The 17,660-nt window shown below is 35.6% G+C and overlaps 1 protein-coding gene across 9 annotated transcripts in view; it reads left to right on the top strand.

Annotated features, from left to right (window-relative positions):
- Window positions 1–17,660, top strand: part of LOC136026436 (uncharacterized) — a 72,525-nt gene that overhangs the window by 19,474 nt on the left and 35,391 nt on the right. For 8 of the 9 annotated variants that reach the window (XR_010617287.1, XM_065703028.1, XM_065703029.1 and 5 more), the window contains one exon: window positions 15,405–15,610. The gene's annotated coding sequence lies outside the window, so the exon portion shown is untranslated. Of the gene's footprint in view, window positions 1–12,217; window positions 12,346–15,404; window positions 15,611–17,660 lie in introns of those variants that run through there. The other variant, XM_065703027.1, reaches the window with a different exon arrangement.

Raw genomic sequence — 17,660 nt, 5'->3', positions numbered from 1 at the left:
TATAAACCCAACACTTCTAATGAAAATTAGGTCAGTAGACAAGCTAGTTCAATCATTAAACGGATAATTCTTGCCTAATCTGATTGGTGAAAAGCCTTTCATTTACTCTGGCTTGCTTTTTGGTTTGTTTAGTTCAGTGTATTACCTGCATAGTTAAGAGTTAATTAAAAAGGTTAATTTTTCCTCTTTTTTGAGCACTGAAGACAGCTAGGCGAAAGTCCGTGACGATATATCCGCCTCTTATCATTTTCGCTTCTTTTTTGACCACTGGCTGACATTATCCTCATTTTTCTCGGCCAGTTAGCTTTATTATTTTTTTTTTGTCATAACTTTTGACTATTAAAAAAGGCTCTAACCCTTTTTTATTTTCAATTGAATGAGCCTTTTTAGAAGTATCTACAACAACAAATGGTCATTTCGAAATTTCTATCAGATGCATTTAAGGAAAATATGAGGTTAGGGGTGGGGTATCCACCCTCCAATTACTTTGAATCTCAAAAAGGGTACTAGAGCGACTGATTACCAATCCCATTATTCCTCTCTGATGTTTATATAGCCACCCTTTCTGTATTTACATTATATATTCCAGGGCATAACTCACAACCCTTGCCCTGAGGACTTTGGGGCTTGTTATCCTCAAAGACATGATTTTTGGAGCTTTCAATTACATCAAATAAAATTGTTATCTCAAAATTTTGATTGGATGTGTTGTAGAAATGGTGGACATGAGAGGAGGTTTATTTGCTTCTAATCAGTTTTGATTATTGAAAAGGGCACTAGGGCTTTAAATTTCAAATTGAATAAGCCTTTTTAGAAGTTTTTAGGACAACAAATAGCCATCTCAAAATTTCTATCAGATACATCTTGGGAAAATGTGAGAGGCTAGGGGGGGGATATCCACCCCACCATCATTCTGAATCTTAAATAGGGCGCTTAAACTTCTGATTAGCAATCCAATGAACCTCCTCTGTAGTTTGTACAATCTTTCTATGTAAATCTTATATATACCTAGGGCATAACTTAACCCTTGCCCTGAGGGCTTTGGGGGGGGGGTGTCATCCTAAAAGGCTTAATTCTGGACCTTTGAACTATGTTGAACAATGTTCAATCTCAAAATTTCAATTGAATGTGCTTGAGGAAATGGTTAGCATGGGAGGGGTGCTTCTATGATGATGAGGGGTCTAACTCCTTTGATACAAAGTGCAGTGGTCTAAAAAAATACATTGTGCCCAGTTTGCTCTTTAATTATGCAGCACTACTGCACTGCCTATGATAGTGACCACACCAAAGAAGTGATGTTAGGTTAATCCTAATGAAATATAACAAAATATGATGAAAATATAACGCTTTAGTAGCAAAATCATAGAAACTACAACAGAGAATTACGGAAAGCAGGTCACCCAGAACATATTATATTAAACATGTAGCATAACCATGTCTGTATATTAAGTTTTTAATTAGAATATAACTAATTAGTATTTTATTTGCTTAGGATAAGCTGATTATCTCCAAATGGACACAGAAAACCAGTTTCATTCCAGATCAAGAACAAAGTGTGGTTTTATTACATATAAGTACAGGGAATGCTATTAGACTCTGAAAATCGCTTGATAATCATAAATACAAGGCTGATTATTGTCAACAATAAGATGCATAGTCTCACGTAATCCTTATCCCCTGATGGATAAATACATAGGCCACTACAAATATATTTATTGAATTCATGTTAATTTTGTATATATATATATATATATATATATATATATATATATATATATATATATATATATATATATATATATATATATACATATATTTGTGTTACTTTTGACTACTTTGACTTCATTTCTCCTGTTGATTTGGTGCCAGCATTAAAAGAGCTGACACTATCTTTATCCAATAAACCTTGTCTTAAGCTGCCATGGGTGCATCTTCAGGTCTTATTCTTGCCTTACTTTGAAAATGATTGAGACTGCCAGACCATATTGCTCTTGGGCAACCACATGATTTTTTTTCCATCCAGCAATCACAAGGTTAAAATCATATATGATACAGTAAGGGGTTTCTTGACACATCCAGAAAAGGTGGCCATACCATCTCAGTGTATGTTGCACACATTGAAGCTTGGAGCAATCTAAGGAGATATCCTTGTAGAGCTCAGGAGTTGACTATTTGAGTTGTATTCAGTATTGTTTAGTGAACAAGTACACTGTGCTGATCCATAGCTTCCCAGTTGAGTTTACACTCCCCAGAGGACCACTCAACATCCAGTGTTCACTGGATGTTGAAGATGTCCACAGATTCAACAGTAACAGTTTCATCAGAGAGTTTATTCTAACTGTTGACAATTCTTGAGGAAAAGAGTGGAGCAATGACTCTGGATAGGGTAGGATGCTTAACAAGTTTCAGCTCAGGATGTCTAGTTCTTTAGTTAGGACCAACAGTGAGAAATATTTCTGGGAGTGTATTAGCCCTCATTAACTTATTGGTTAAAATGGTATCATCTCTATTTCTCCTGTATACAAGAATAGGGAGTTTACGCTTTGCTAGTAGGGTAGGAAAATTCCCTCATGCCAGATATCACTTTGGTGGTACGTTTCTACACACCTTCCAACACTTTTATGGCTTTTTTAAAATAAGGAGAGGCTAGAGACATTCCAACTTCAAGCTTTGGATGCACAAGTCCCTTATACAGAAGACTGATGACTTTTGGGGAACAACTAGAAAGAGTATGCTTAATCAACCCCATCATTAAATTAGCACCAGCAGCTGACTTCTTAGCATGAGTGCTGGGTTTTAATTAATTATCAATAGTGATTCCAAGATCTTGCTCAGTATTTACAGAGGAAAGTGGGCGACCTAATAGGAAATAAGAGTGGCAAGTGTTCATTTTGCCAAAGTGAATGACATGGCAGTTGACAATATTAAATTTAAAAACCATGCTCTCTTCTTGAAGGGCATGCTCTTCACAGGTTAACGCTGGTCCAATGAGGTCGTCAGCATAGTGTTAGTTTACTGCTGATAGTAGAAGGAGCATGATTGATCAAGATATTAGAAAGTGATTATGTTACCCAAATCACTACTGCTCAAACATGCTATGTTTTGAGTGGAGGAACTCCACCCGAAACATGCCTAAATGAAGAAAGACTATGGATACCAGACATGTTATCCATAAACATGTGACAACATGTAATTTGATTGCAAGTTACTTTTGACAAACTTTGTCAAAGCTTTAGAAAGGTCAAGCAGAATCATGTCAGTAGGCACTCCTATATCAAGTTACTTAGTGATATGGTTCAAGGAGTTTGGTATCAACAGATTTTTCAGACCAAAAGCCATGCTGTGAGCTGTGCAAGAGATTTCTTGCTCCAAGACGTCTAATTACTGCACTATTGATTATTCTTTCAAGAACCTTAACAACTGTTGAGGTCATGCTAATAGGTCTGTAATTTTCTGCAAGGTCCTTTCTGCCTTTCTTAAATATTGGAATGATATTTGCTGTTTTCTGATCTAGTGGTAGTCTGGAAAGATTTAATGATAATTTGAACAGTAAGGAAAAAGGTTGACACAAGACTGTTTGATATTCATGGAGGATAAAAGAATTAATACAGTCTGGACCAGCAGCTTTATTCATTTTGAGAGACATGAGCTCCGTTAGAACTATTTTTATTAATCAGAATAGGTTCCATATTATTTGATACATCATGTATAGGAGGTGGGGAAAAACAATACTGGAATTGAAGAAAAAAAATAGATGCAAATTGCTGGTTGAAAATTTTAGCTCAGGATCAGCAACTGGTTGACTATTGTGCAGGATATCATAGACTGTCTGTTGCAGTGTTTTAACTGATAGTTACTGATATCCAAGGAATATATTAGAATATATTATATACATATATATTTATATATATATATATATATATATATATATATATATATATATATATATATATATATATATATATATATATATATATGTATATTAATGTATAAATACTTGCATATGTATAATTATATATAGTCATGCTATTTTTCAGGATGACATGACTTTTCTTCCTAATAATTGATTAGTGTTTGCTAGTGTGCAAGATGTAAGTTACCACATGGTAAATTACCACAGGGGAACTCACCTGGTAATGGTAGGTTTAAATTTCAATGAACAAAAATGTTCTCGATTGAAGCAAATCCATCCCTAAGAGAGCTGACACTTCACTAAAATCTGTTTAAATTTTTTTGTCAATGATCAGATTTAATGCATGAGTCATACCCCTTTGAGATTATGCTGATATTGCTTTGTCAGACTACCTCTTTGTCATATCCTGCCTGAGTAAAACAAAAAAAAAAAAAAAAGAAAAAAGGGATACACAATGAGTAAGTCAGTCTGAATAAATAGCCTAAGACGTTCATAGCAGAGGTCAATTAAATTTGGTGAGGCTTTGACTTTTGACTCGAATTCTTTAACTGGCTATATTTAACTATAGAATAAATAATCATTGAATTATATATCCAGCTATAATATGGGTCGTAAGGCCTATTAATAAAAAATATTCCCATCCAATCTCTTCTAATCTAGCATTGTGATGGCAAGACTGCCGCAACCAGTGCCTAAACATAAATTTTTCCTATCATTTCATTAGATTTTCAATTAATTCTGGATGAAGAATTGTTATACAGAGGTTGCTGCAAAATCAAATTGAATGTTTTCTTTGGAAACTTGGTTTTCATTTGGATACTTTTGCTGGCTTTTGCCAATGTTTTGACTTTTTATCTTATTTTATGATCTTAACCAAGTCTGCCTCAATGTCTTTAATTCTTTCCATGCTCTCTATTTGTCCATCACTGCATATGTTTATCAAGTACATTTCATGATTTATTGAATTTGTAAATATCAGGTAAATAAAAACGCACAGTTGATTTTTCGTTTGTCAAACTGCTATTGTTACCAGCTTTTACTCTGCTTGATGCAAGCTAGTCTAGAAAAGTTTTCTTTTTTGTTGTTTTTATCACATAATTTTTTTTTTCTATAAAGACTTTGCAATTGAGGTATCAAAAAAGAAGGTTTGGTGTATAGGATTTTATTAATGTAAAATTATCGCAGCTTTTCTTAAAGGTAAGATTACATGATGGGTAAACTTACTTCACGTTTTTGCTTTTGGTGGAGGCCAGACAATAATCCATCCTGCTTGGCACCAATGAATGATGGTATGGCTGATGTAGTCCAACACGATCTGTCAGTAGCACCCTCTTCTACAATCTTCTGTCAGTCCTTATATGAATGGCTCCTGTGTTGGCGGAAGCCACTCCAAGGATCCGATTCATTCTTGAATGTGTGCCAGAGATTTTCATTGATTATGGCTTAATCTTCTGTATGCATTGGTGTTTCATGGGAATTTTCTTGATCAGCAGCTCGCCAAACTTCTGGTGACCCGTTGTGTTAGCCATTTTGCTGGTTGGGCTAGGCAACCAGCAGAACGTTTCACCTCTCCACTGCAATGGGGCTTGGGCTCTCCTCTAGCCTCACTAGGGACAGGAGAGTGGATCATAGCTACAAGGTCCTAATGATGGGTAAAACCCTGCAGCTTCAGATAATTGCACAATTTAGCACATGAATTTGAGCCAGAAAAAAAAAATCTAGCAATGCTCAAAACTGTGTTTTTCCAAACGATTACCTATTCGACAATAGATTTTAATGTTTCCAATAGGGCTTCCACTATCCTTAATTTTCAGGGTTTCCCTGAAAATCACCCAATCATGGTGTCACCCCTAGTGACTATCCCAAGCAGCACACTGCTCAGTTTGTAGCTGATGAACTGGAACAAGTTGCTAAAGTTTGGTGCACTGCTATGACTGGAGACAGAATGCAATTATAGGGATTGACGCAATTTGCCTTGATAATCCTAGCGTAAATAATCTTGCTACTTGGTTACTGAAGCCAAAATATCCCGACCATCAAACTATTGGTTACATCCCTCAAATTTTGAATCTAATTGTCCGAGATACTATGAAAAGCTTAAACCAGTGTGTCAATAATATCTTTAATGCATCACATTTGTCAAAACTTGCTGATGGTCTATCTACCGTTTTCGGCAGTCTCAAAGGCTAAGGAAAGGAAAATTCACAAGTACCTAGAAAATAGGAGAATATTTGCATATGATCTGCTATACACCCTGTTTGCAGCTACTCTACTTGATCTGCTTTTTGGTCCAAACTCATTGACACAGGATGAGTTTATTGATGCAGTAAGTTGAATCAATGAGCTTGCTAAATTTTCCTGCCAATTCCAGAAGGATGGTGATTCATTTAGCAAAATATCTGAAGCTAACTTTGTTAGGGTCTTGAACGCAAAACTTTGTAGCTACATCTCCAAAGTGGCCCGTTTTCCAAATCATTGTACTTTGAGACTGCAAAGGCTGTCGAATCGGCAGCTTTTTTGGTGGGCTGTTTTTTTTTTTTTTTGCAAAGTTGGTGCTTACGGGAGTGGCTATAAAAATCTACACAATTTGTGTTACCATAGCCTCCTGCAACAGACTCTGTTCGGGCTATGGACTAGTAAAGACCCAGGGTAGAAACTACATCAAGCATGAAACAGCAAACAAAATTCTCATGTTACAAACTTCAACAGTCACTCAATAGCAAAAAAATGATCATAGCCATGCAGCTTCAAAAATGCCTCAAAATCAATGTGAAAAGCTGGAAGGGTGTTCATGCTGCCATCGTGTCTTTCTATCAGTAGTTCACTGCCACGTGATAATGGAGATGGTCTGGTAGAAGAGGATCTGCCAGACTTAGCATTTGAAGATGCTCTAGATGAGGAGGAGGAGTAGCAACTCTGGCTTATATCATATTATCTATTCCAAAGTATTATCTGAAGCCTAAAGTTTAATTTTTTCCCAGGTAAACGAAGTAGGAAATAAAGACACAAAATGATGCAAAAATAATATTTTTTTCTTTTCAATATTTCAGAGAAGAGAGAATCTTTTCTTTCAATTTCATGAGTAGTTGAAACTTATGGGAACTTACCGAAGTTACTGGTAACTAATTTGGTAAGAGTAAGTTTCAAAACTTACAGGTAAATTTTTCACACTGTTGTTTACTATAAAATAATAAAGAAGAAAAATGCCACGCCTTGAAATCCCTTTATTCAGCAATTAAGGTAAACCCTGTTATGGTGCTGGTGGCCCATGACACTTACTGAAATTGGCTGCAATCCACTATGTCTTCCATGGTTACATCTGCCATAACAGTCAATTCCAGATTTGAAGGGATTGATGACAGGGTCCATTATTGTTACATCAGTTAGCAAATTCTTGCAGGATGTGATTCTATTGGGGAAGCATATACATGGTTGCCTGTTCATATCTAGGATCTCTTATGAAATAGCTTCAATTAGTAGCCTCTTGTCTTCTGCTATGTGTCTAAGTAAAGTTAAGTTGAAGGGTTGTCACTAGTCTATACCTTCTTAGCCAGGGTCGTCTCTCCCCTTTGTCTTCTTTTTTGTTCCCTTTCGGTCTGTTTGTCTCCATTAAAGATTTTGGAACATGTCAATCTAGAATTGTCTTGATGGCCCTGTCTCTTTGTGTGCATACAATGACAACTGTTCAGTGCATTATAACTGGAATGATCTGGTCAAATGCTAAGTTGCAACTGAAGCAATTGCTCTAATGTACAGGAAACTTCCCATTCAATTGGCTATGGTGTATGTCATTTTTGAAGAAACTTTTCACAGCTGTTTGTATATATATATATATATATATATATATATATATATATATATATATATATAGATATTTGTTCTGTGTTAGATACCACTTTAGAGAGACAGCTCTGCATTTCTTCCAAAACCTTATTGCTTTTTTAAATACAACTTTTTCATACTGTAATTTGAAGCTTGGGTCATACTGGCCCTTTACACAAAAGACTAATGACTTTGGGGGATAAGTAGAAAGGGTGCACTTGGTCAATTCTGAGTTGAACTTGCACCAGCATTCTCACCATGGGTTCTTAGTTTCAAAATGTTATCTGTAGTTACACCAAGACCATGCTCATCATTTACAGAAGAGATGGCCAGAAAGAAAAGAATAACCACAAAGATTGTTTTGCCTAATTCAATGGCATAAAAATTAAAATTAGGTGAGAGGGATTAGGTCTCAGTGAAACTCTAAGTAACTTGAAATATCAAATAAATGTAAAATTTATGAGTATTATAATAATGTAAGAGTTCTGTTATTAGACTGTTTAGTTCAGAACATTACATAGGTAAGGACCTTTGGCTGACTGGGTCTCTTCCTACCATACTTTATCTTATCTATATACCTCTGTGTCTTTTTTGCTGTTGTCCCACAATAACCCAACAGTTTTAATTGTACTTTCATTATCCAACAGTCTTCTTTAGTAAGACAAAGTCAGCTCTATATGATACCAAAGTAATCATGTGGGAAGATTTACGAAAAACTTTTTTTTTACTGCCAGTAGCTAGTACAATAAGTTTATAATTAAATAGGCTGATCAATTACTTAGCATTTCTGCTATAAACTGGCTAGAATAACAACAGCATTCTTATCAAAAATTACTAATTTAAATTTAATTTACCCTGCTGTGAAAGTGTTTGAAGTCTAATGGTGTTTATTTGAACTTCAGAGATAAAATCCTAATATTTCCATCATAGGCTTATTTACTAACTATATAGTAATTCTTAGATTTAGTAGGCTTTAAGTCAAAAACTGTTTGTTTACATATGTAAGGTTCATTAAATTCATATCTCTCCTTCCCTGAAAAGGGCTCTTATTATGGAAGGGACTTGTTTTTTTTTTATCCCAACCAAAGCCAAAAGAGATTGAAAAAGAACATTCTATGGGATTTAGGCCATATTTTATTGTAGATTAAGTAAATATATACTGTTTCCCTTGAAATAAGACAATGGTTCTTTCAACAATTAAATAAAATGAAAACTTTTATTACCAAAAGTTAAATTACCTTAAATTGCATGTCCAGCAAGATAAGGTGGTGATGAGCCTTGTGTGGAGCATCACGCTAGTGGTGTGACATGACTATGGTTCGGTATCCCAGTCTAGCCTGCACTGTGCATTGGTCCAGTCGTGATCAACTCTTCTCTGGATTGCATCTATGGTTTGGGACTGGATGGTGGTTTTGGAGAGGCTGTTCCAGTGAGGGACAGCGCATACAGAGAAGAATGCCAGCACCCATATCAATGGCAATGGGGGACTTGTAGCTTCTTTGTGTAACCTCTTGTCATACTTGCAAGGAAGGAGGAGAAAAATTGACTTGAGAGGTCGTTTTCGGGCAGTTTGTGAGTAGCGATTGCGTCTTCTCTCTTCCTTCAATAGACTAGGGTGGGGAGTTTTAGGGGCACAAGGCGTTACTCATACAGCTTGTCTTGCAAAGTGGATATGAGCTTCGTTGTTTGTCTTTGGATACTCAAGAGTGCTTTAATGTCCATTTTATAATGGGGAGACCTCGGGGTCATTTCAAATTCTATGTGTAGATGTACAATAGCTTTGTACAGCTTCTTGACCACACATGGGTTCCTGGTGGTAAAATTTCATTTCATGAGTCCTAAGGTTTGGTTTGCTTTAGAAACTTGAGCTTCTGGGTGGCTGTGGAGCTTTAGTTCCACAGACAATAACCCCCAATAATTGACAATAACCCTCAGGTCCTTCTCCTCACTTGCAGGTTCTAGTAGGTCATTTCCAATATTGTAAGGTCAAATAGGGTTGTCATGTCCAAGATGCAAGACTGTGCATTTTGACATGTTGAATCCCAATTGTAAACCCCACTTAGTTGACCGTCTAGACTGTTTTGTCTAAATCTTCTTGCATTGTTGAGTGATTGGGGCTAATTTGGGCCTGTCATAGGAGCTTGCAATTGTCAGCATATAGTGTCAATGGATTTCCAGAGTTGTATAGTCGTTAATGTGCATGCAGAACAATGTGGGCCCCAGGATTGTGCCCTGTAGAACTCCACTAATAACAGGAATTTCATCAGACAAATGGTTTTGCTGGTGACATCATAAATTACTACCGTCTTGGTTCTTCCAGTAAGAAAGGCTTCAAACCAGGCAACTATCCAGTGTAAGGAGAAGAAGTAAATGCTGTATTTTACCAAAGGCTTTTGCTTGATCAAGTGATATGACATCCACCAGAAGGCCATCATCCAACAGTCTGGTCACAAAGTCGTATGATTCAATGAGGTTTGTGTCTACTGAGCTACCTTTACGGAAGCCATGCTGACTTTTTGAAAGTGACTGATTTCTTTCAAGGTCAGTTACCAGTGCATGATTTATGATGCTTTCAAGGACCTTGCATACAACAGAAGTAAGACATGTAGGGGGATAATTACTAGTTTTTCCCTTTCTTGAAGATGGGTTTTATGTTGGCCTGCTTCCAGTCACTTGGGAGCACTTTGGAAGTGAGTGGTATCTCAATCATCACTGCTACTGGCTCAGCAATTTGATCAGCTGCTTCTTTTAATAGTCTGGGTCCTAGATTATCTGGCCCAGCAGCTTTATTCACATCCAATCTTTTAAGCCTTTTTAGAACATTCTCTAAAATTATAGTTGTCCTGTACACTGGTTCTCATATTAGTTTGTCTGGTAAAGTGGGTGGAGGGTTAGCTGTGGGCTGAGTGGAGAAATTTGTACCAAAGCTAGAGTTGAGTAAATCCACTTTTTTGGCCTCTGAGACCTTTGTGTCATCCTCTTTCATGAGGTCTTGGATGTCACATCTAGAGAGATTAGCTGCTGAGACACAGTGCCAGAATCCCTTTGGATTCTGCTTTGCGTCAGCTGCAATTGCCTCCTTGTGGTTTTCTATGATCTTCCAAATCAAATTTCTTAGCCTTTTTCTGCATTTCTTGATCGTGTCATAATGGTTGTCACATCTACACTTTATGTATTTGGTCCTTTTTATTTTCTTCTTCTTTCTAGCCCATTTGATTTCTTTGGTTAGGAAGGGGAGTGTTTGGCAGGGGTGACCAGTATATCCGGGTAGGTTTGTTTTCTTCAGCTAGGACTACTGTCTTAAATGCCTCCCACCTTTTTTCTACGTTACCACTGTTAACCACTCTCTCCCATTTTAGCTTTGACAGGTCTTACCGTATCAATTAATAATCTGTAAAGGATTTTTCTTTTACTTTATTTTCCTTCTTGAACTTCAGCTGTATCTCAGTCAAGATACAAGTATGGTCACTCCTTCCAATTGTAGGCCAATCGTTCAGGGTCATTTATCACAACGCAGTCTAGTAAGGAGGGTTGTTGCTGGTGCCTGAATCGTGTTGGTTCATCAGTAATTTGTGTCAGTAAAAGATTTAGTAATGCACAAGATGGGCTACTTTCAATGGGAAATCCTATACCTTCAACCCACATAACACAAGTCATATTAAGATCTCCAAATAAGAAGATTATTGAATGCTGACAGGCATTCATCTCAGATATGAGATCAGATACAGCTATGTGGGAAATAAATTGATCAGGGACAGACAGGCTATGGTAAACAACACCTATTATAAATGATTCAGATCCAACATGGGGTTTCAAACAGACATACTCAACATAACTACTATCAGAATAAATAAAAGAGAAACTCATAGTTTCAGCTCTCAGTCCAGTTCTACAATAAATTGCTGCTTCTCTTCGTTGCTCAGGGTCATCCAAATTGATACACAGACTAAATCCCGGGATTTGGATATGAGATTCTTCCAATTTTGACTCTGAGGTTTTAGGGCAATTTCACAAACGTAATTGACTTCTAAATCGAGATCAAAACACACAGCTCTCGGTTCAATAAGTTTTGGACCAAAAGAATCAGAATTGTGTTTCACTGCCAGTGTTGTCGTGCTTGCTCTCAAAGCCAGAACAAGCAGTTTCGAAAACTTCGTCTATTGAGATCAGTGACTCAGTGCTGGCAAAGCTTGAGTTTGTTTCACTGCAAATAACCTCTTGCTCCCTATTTACATCACTTTGTGCTCCATCTGTCTTAGGACTGGGGGTCCCAAGGGTGGTCCTTTTTTTGCCACAATGACCCTGTTTCTTATTCCCAGATTTTGCTTAATCGTAGCGGCTCTTCTTTTAATCTCTTCAACTATTTTTTTTCTTACGGTCTTTTCGAGAGGTATCTGCGTAAAAGGCGCCTTTTTTCAAGATTTTTACTCTCTGTTTGCCCAAACTGATGGAGAATAAGTCGGGATCAGGCCTCGCGGTGGCTGATGGTCCAGGTACACTATGATTTTACCCTCCTGGCAGGCGCCGAATATTTGAACTGACACCCACGTCTATTTTGATTTCACTTTTCATGAACGCATATATGAATTTGGCATCATCTGTCTGAAGTGGTAGGCCATTAGCAATGATGTTCAGGTCTCTGCTAAACCAGTGTTGTTCTTGCCTGACTATTTTGTGAATATCTAATTGAAAATAAAATTGAAAATGAACAATATAAAATTATATAAGCTGAACAAATAAATTTAACTTAAATGACGAGGTAAAGCTGTTTACCTTTAAAGTTTCTCTCTTAGACTTTCAATTTCTCTCTCATCCTAATCTCTTATTTTAGCTCTTTTTTTCCTTGCTCTCTCCCTCTTTCTCTTTTCCTTGCTCTTTCCCTCTCTTTTTGTCAGTGTTTCTTACCATTTTCCTAGAAAGGGCACTCATTATAGAAGGAACTTGTTTTCTTTCTCTTCGCCAAAAGCAAAAGAGATATTGAAAAAATATTTTTGAAGCAATCTTTCATGAATCTTGCTAATGTTTTATTTTAGAAAAAATTAACATACTCTAATATATTTGGAATAAAACAATGGTTTCAAAGATTAAAATAAAATTCAAAAATTTAATAAAATTCAAAGATTTAATAAAATGAAAACTTTCTTGATTGGAAAATAACAAATAATATTAAAACTTTAAATGAATACAAACCAAGTTACAAGTTGAATGTATAAACATACCTTAAATTTATAATTGTGCAAACTTGAAATGTATACAAAATAGAATAGGGATACTGCCCCTTAAACATCAGAGTCAACCATATATTTAACACCAAGCTTTTAATCTTTTTCTTTCTTTTTTTATAGAAATTATCAGATATAATAGAAAGAGATTTTTTTCCTCATTTGGAAAAGTTTTTACTAGTAAAAACTAGCAATACTGCTTAGTAATACTAGCTTACTTAGCAGTAAAACTAGTTTTACTGCTGATGATGAATACTGTATATGTGATCGAAACATCCAGTTAAATAATCTTATATCTATTCACTGTCAATAAAAAGGTATCATCCCTATTTTGAACTGTTTTACTTTCCTCATGGAAAGGCAGTGTGGTCTTCGAAATTATCTACATATATGTAAATTTCAAAGCTTTTGGGTTTTTTGAGTTCAATTTAAATATTGATATTTGCAATATAATTTTACTGTTAAGATAAAACCTAAATAATAGTTACCATTCTTCAATCATTGTCACATGAAAATTTCTTTACGTATGGAAATTTGTTTTAACTCGCAGTTATAGTGGGCGGTCTTTGCTAGGTTGTCATGGTCAAATAAAGTTTTTGTGTATGTTTGTTTTTACAAAAAAAAAAGGTAAATTGAAATCAACTGCTGGTCAAAGTGTACCTCTTCCAGTTGTTATTTGTCACAGATATTACTGTTTTGTTTGTGGTATAGTTATTTTAACTAATTTAATCTATTGTTATGTAATTATAAGCAATTTATTATTTATTTTGTGCAGTTACCATGCAATTGCAAGTAAATTACTCTGTAATTGAAATAACTATTTTAATCTTTTATTTGTTTTTGCTACTGAATTATCATGTTCATGAACTAGTAATGAGTGTGTATTTACCATGAAAAACATAAATGATCATGATCCTGAGCCTGATCTTTTTTCTACTTTTCTGCAGATACCTGTTGTTCATATGCCAAAATATTTACGTAGGATTTATTTTAACCACTCTCTTCAGGGAAAGTCCTCATTGCGTTTGTTGTCCCCCCCCCCGAAACCTTAATAATTAGCCACAACCTGTAGGGTATAAAAAATATATATGAGGAGTTATGAAGGTTCATTTTAATAGTGTTTTTAGGCATTTTTGGTTTAGTGTAGGCCACCTCCCTCTCCAATAGTTTTTTAATAAGGTATTGTATATGAAAGGTAGAAGCTAGCTTCTATTAAAATTCCAAAGTTGTAACAGTAGCCTATCTGTTACAGTTTTGTCATTTTTACCAATTATTTCAGCTTTATTCAAGTTGTTATTCTTGTGGTGTGGTTTACAGATACTGTAGCTTTGTATTAACTAAACCTTTACATCAATTGGTTATATTTATACCGCTTGGTTCTTATATTTACTTTTGTGCCCCATACCCCACATCATACCTTCTTTACTATACAGTAGCTTGTTTAAGATTTCTCCTTCTAGTCTCACTTTCTCTCTCCTCTTTATTGCGCTCATCACCTCTCAATTTTGATAAATACTGGAATTATTTCGTTCATATAATTTTGAGCTTGCTTCTGTTTTGCTAGTACTGAATGGAAATTAGATTATGTATTTTTTTTATACAGTTGTGTTTACAGGATTTTATTTCAGGGATTAGTTGATGCAACACATCTTAAAAGGTAAAAAAAAGGTCTTAGAAGTTCAAAAAAAATGCAACACATCTTAAAAGGTAAAAAAAACATGAGAAATTGTGGAAAGTAGCCTATCTTGGTAATGAAGGAGTGGGGTATGGATCTATGTGTCATCCTTCATTGATATGTTTGATGCGCTTTTAAAATACAAATTGAGTAACTTTTTTATTGATTTATCATTTGGTTTTTATTAATTAAGAATTCTCCTTTTCTCAAAATTTAAGTAAAGTGTTGTAATTACCTCTTCCTTGCCAAAAAAAAAGTTACACAAAAAAAAAGCAAATGCTTTAAGTATGAGTATACTTTTTTTCTTGGCCAACTTTAGGGAAACGCCAAAGAGAGCCAAAAAAGAGTACAGTTACTCAAATCAGCATTGCATAAGGTGTATTTTATAGTTGTAACACCCAGTATTATGTAAACAGTTATTGCATAAGACAGTATTTTATAACGAGTATTATATAATTGGTAATGTCAGTAATTTCCTGTCAATATCTATCAGAAAATAATCAATTGATGTCCTACAGTGGATACCCAAAACGTGTCCAAAGGTATAATAACAAAGTCTAAGATATTATGTTTCAAATAATCACAAAAATGCTCGTTTTTTCCCGCGTTAAACACTCGTTTTTCCCGCGTAAGCATGCCATGTTCATGTTTCATCAGACATTTTTTTTTAAGTTTTTCAGAATGCCAACATGTAAAGTTGTAGCAAAATAGATGGTTCTTTGAACTACTTGTTATTGCCAATATCATTATCTTCTTTCTTTCTATTTTTTAGTTGACACTCCTGCTACTTTTGAAACTCCAGTGGCTTATTTAGAACCGGGGACTCCCCTACATGATGATGAAAAGTCTAAAGATATAAGAAGGAACAAGGAAGAGCCAAAGCTAAGTCTTGATGAATCTGTTGCCACACACACATCAGAAGATAATGAAAGTTTTCAGGAAATAATGAATAATGCCTTTGAGAGGCATAAAAAGAGGGTATGAAAAATGTCTTCTTCTTCTATTTCAGCAAACGTGGGGTTTTAGCCCTTTTCCTTTTGACTCACTCTGTGAGTGGAAATGAGTTACAGAAATGGTTGCTCCTTTTTATCTTGAATCAGCCTAGATATCTTGCAGTAAATCTTTTGATTCTAGGAGTTTAAATATCAGAGGTCATACATTGAGTTCCATGCTCTGTGTACAGAGATGGTCAGCTAGACTCTTTGATCATAGTGAGTTTTTAAGGTGTTTGGAGCACTTGAACAGTTTAAATTGTAAGGTACACTGTGCAGATGTCAACATATTACATTCCAATAGGCAATGGTCAGTTGTTTCATTTTTTGTATTGCAATGTATGCAAAGAGGGGTGAGGGAATTCAGCTACTTGACTTAGAAAACTGATAAAAAAAAATGTCTAAAAATTTAGTCCATTTGTGGGACAAATGCAATTTACGGGTAAAAAAAGGGAGATAGGTTGAAACAAGAGAGGCGCATGGCGGTGTGCTTTGGGCTATGTATTTTCTCATTAAGGGGGGGAGGGGATAAAGTATAGTAGAGCTGCAGTCAAAATATTATAGCTACATTTATTCTGCATATTATGAAGTATAAATTTTTTTCTCAACATGATTCCTGCTGATCCCCACTTATAGGCCATAACCCAGCGAAACTTAAAGAAACAGTGATTGAGGAGCCTTTGTATAGAGTTTTTTAGTTAGTTCCCATACATTTACATTTGTGGGCTAACCAAGTTCTGTGATAAATTTTAGAAACGTGCTTATTGGGGAAGTTAGATAAATTTGGTTTATTCTTATTTAACATAACCTCTGGTAGTATGCAGCGATAAATGTCTAATGGGGATTGGTCTTGGGCTTGGATGGTCAATATTTAGAGCGTTGTTTTGCAATTTTGTTTGCCTGATGATTACCAGCTATACCTTAGCAGCTAAGAACATACTGAAGGTATGTACCCATGCTGCAAAGCTGAATAGAGCAGCTCTAGGCTGCTCTATTCAGCCTAAATAGAATAGAGCTCTTTTCAAGCCTAGAAAGAGTCAGAATTATAATAATGGTCCATGTTCCTGTTTTCCTGAACAATTCACCCATTCCAGTATTAAGAGGTAGGAGAAAAGCTTCACTTATCACCTTCTAATACATTTTGGACCCATAAAAAAAAAATGGGCAATGGTTTTTATATGTAACTGTATTAAATTTAGCAAAATTCTTCTGGATTAAAGCAATGGAGTTAAGTTCTTAAGTCTAATTTGAAAAGTTAGTGTTTATTTTGGTGATTGACCAACTCCGTAGGGGGGGGGGGAGAGAATATAGGTCCAATAGACTCTGCTGGCACTAGGAGTTTCTTGTGGGCATTAGCAAATTTATTTGCAATGCCTCTATATATGGATGGATTCCTTAACCAGTTATGCTGGGTATGTGAGCTATAGGCTTCAATTCTTATCAGATAATTTCTTAAAATAAATCTTCACCTCTCATTTATTGTTTATAATCCACTCTCATTAAGCAGAAACTTGGTACTTGTTGGATTTCTAAGACCAAATATGAGACGGGTTATATCATTTTTTTTTATTTTGTGCATCTGGGTTTTAGCGCAAGCCCCATAATCAATGAGCCCACAATCAATATGGAGTCTTACATGTGCTTTATAAAATTGATGTAGCGGTTTCTCATTGCAACCCCAAGGTGGGGATAGTAGTCTTTCTGTAATTCTGATTTTCCTATAAAATTTTTATTGTATTTGTGATATGAAGGTGGAAATTAAGTTTTCGGTCAAGTATAAAAAAAAGGTAAGGTAAAGGATACGGCATTAGACTTTACAGTCCGTACCGGCGGTGCTGATCTCCGTTTCTTGGCCCTTCAGCCTGGAAGTGCAATGGGGGGCTGGGGGCCAGCCATCCCCCAAGTACCCAAGGGTCAAGTATAAGAAGTAGGTAGTTTGCTTGATTATGTTCTAGAATGATTACGCCATTTAGTTTTAGTTTTGTATTAATGTTTTTTCGCTTATGGTGGAATTGGATGATTTTTGACTTTGTAGG

This window comes from Artemia franciscana, chromosome 4, assembly GCF_032884065.1.
Source record: "Artemia franciscana chromosome 4, ASM3288406v1, whole genome shotgun sequence".
In the NCBI taxonomy this organism is placed as follows: domain Eukaryota; kingdom Metazoa; phylum Arthropoda; class Branchiopoda; order Anostraca; family Artemiidae; genus Artemia; species Artemia franciscana.
The sequence above is the reverse complement of the archived record's forward strand: the minus strand, read 5'-3'. Positions and strand labels throughout refer to the sequence as shown.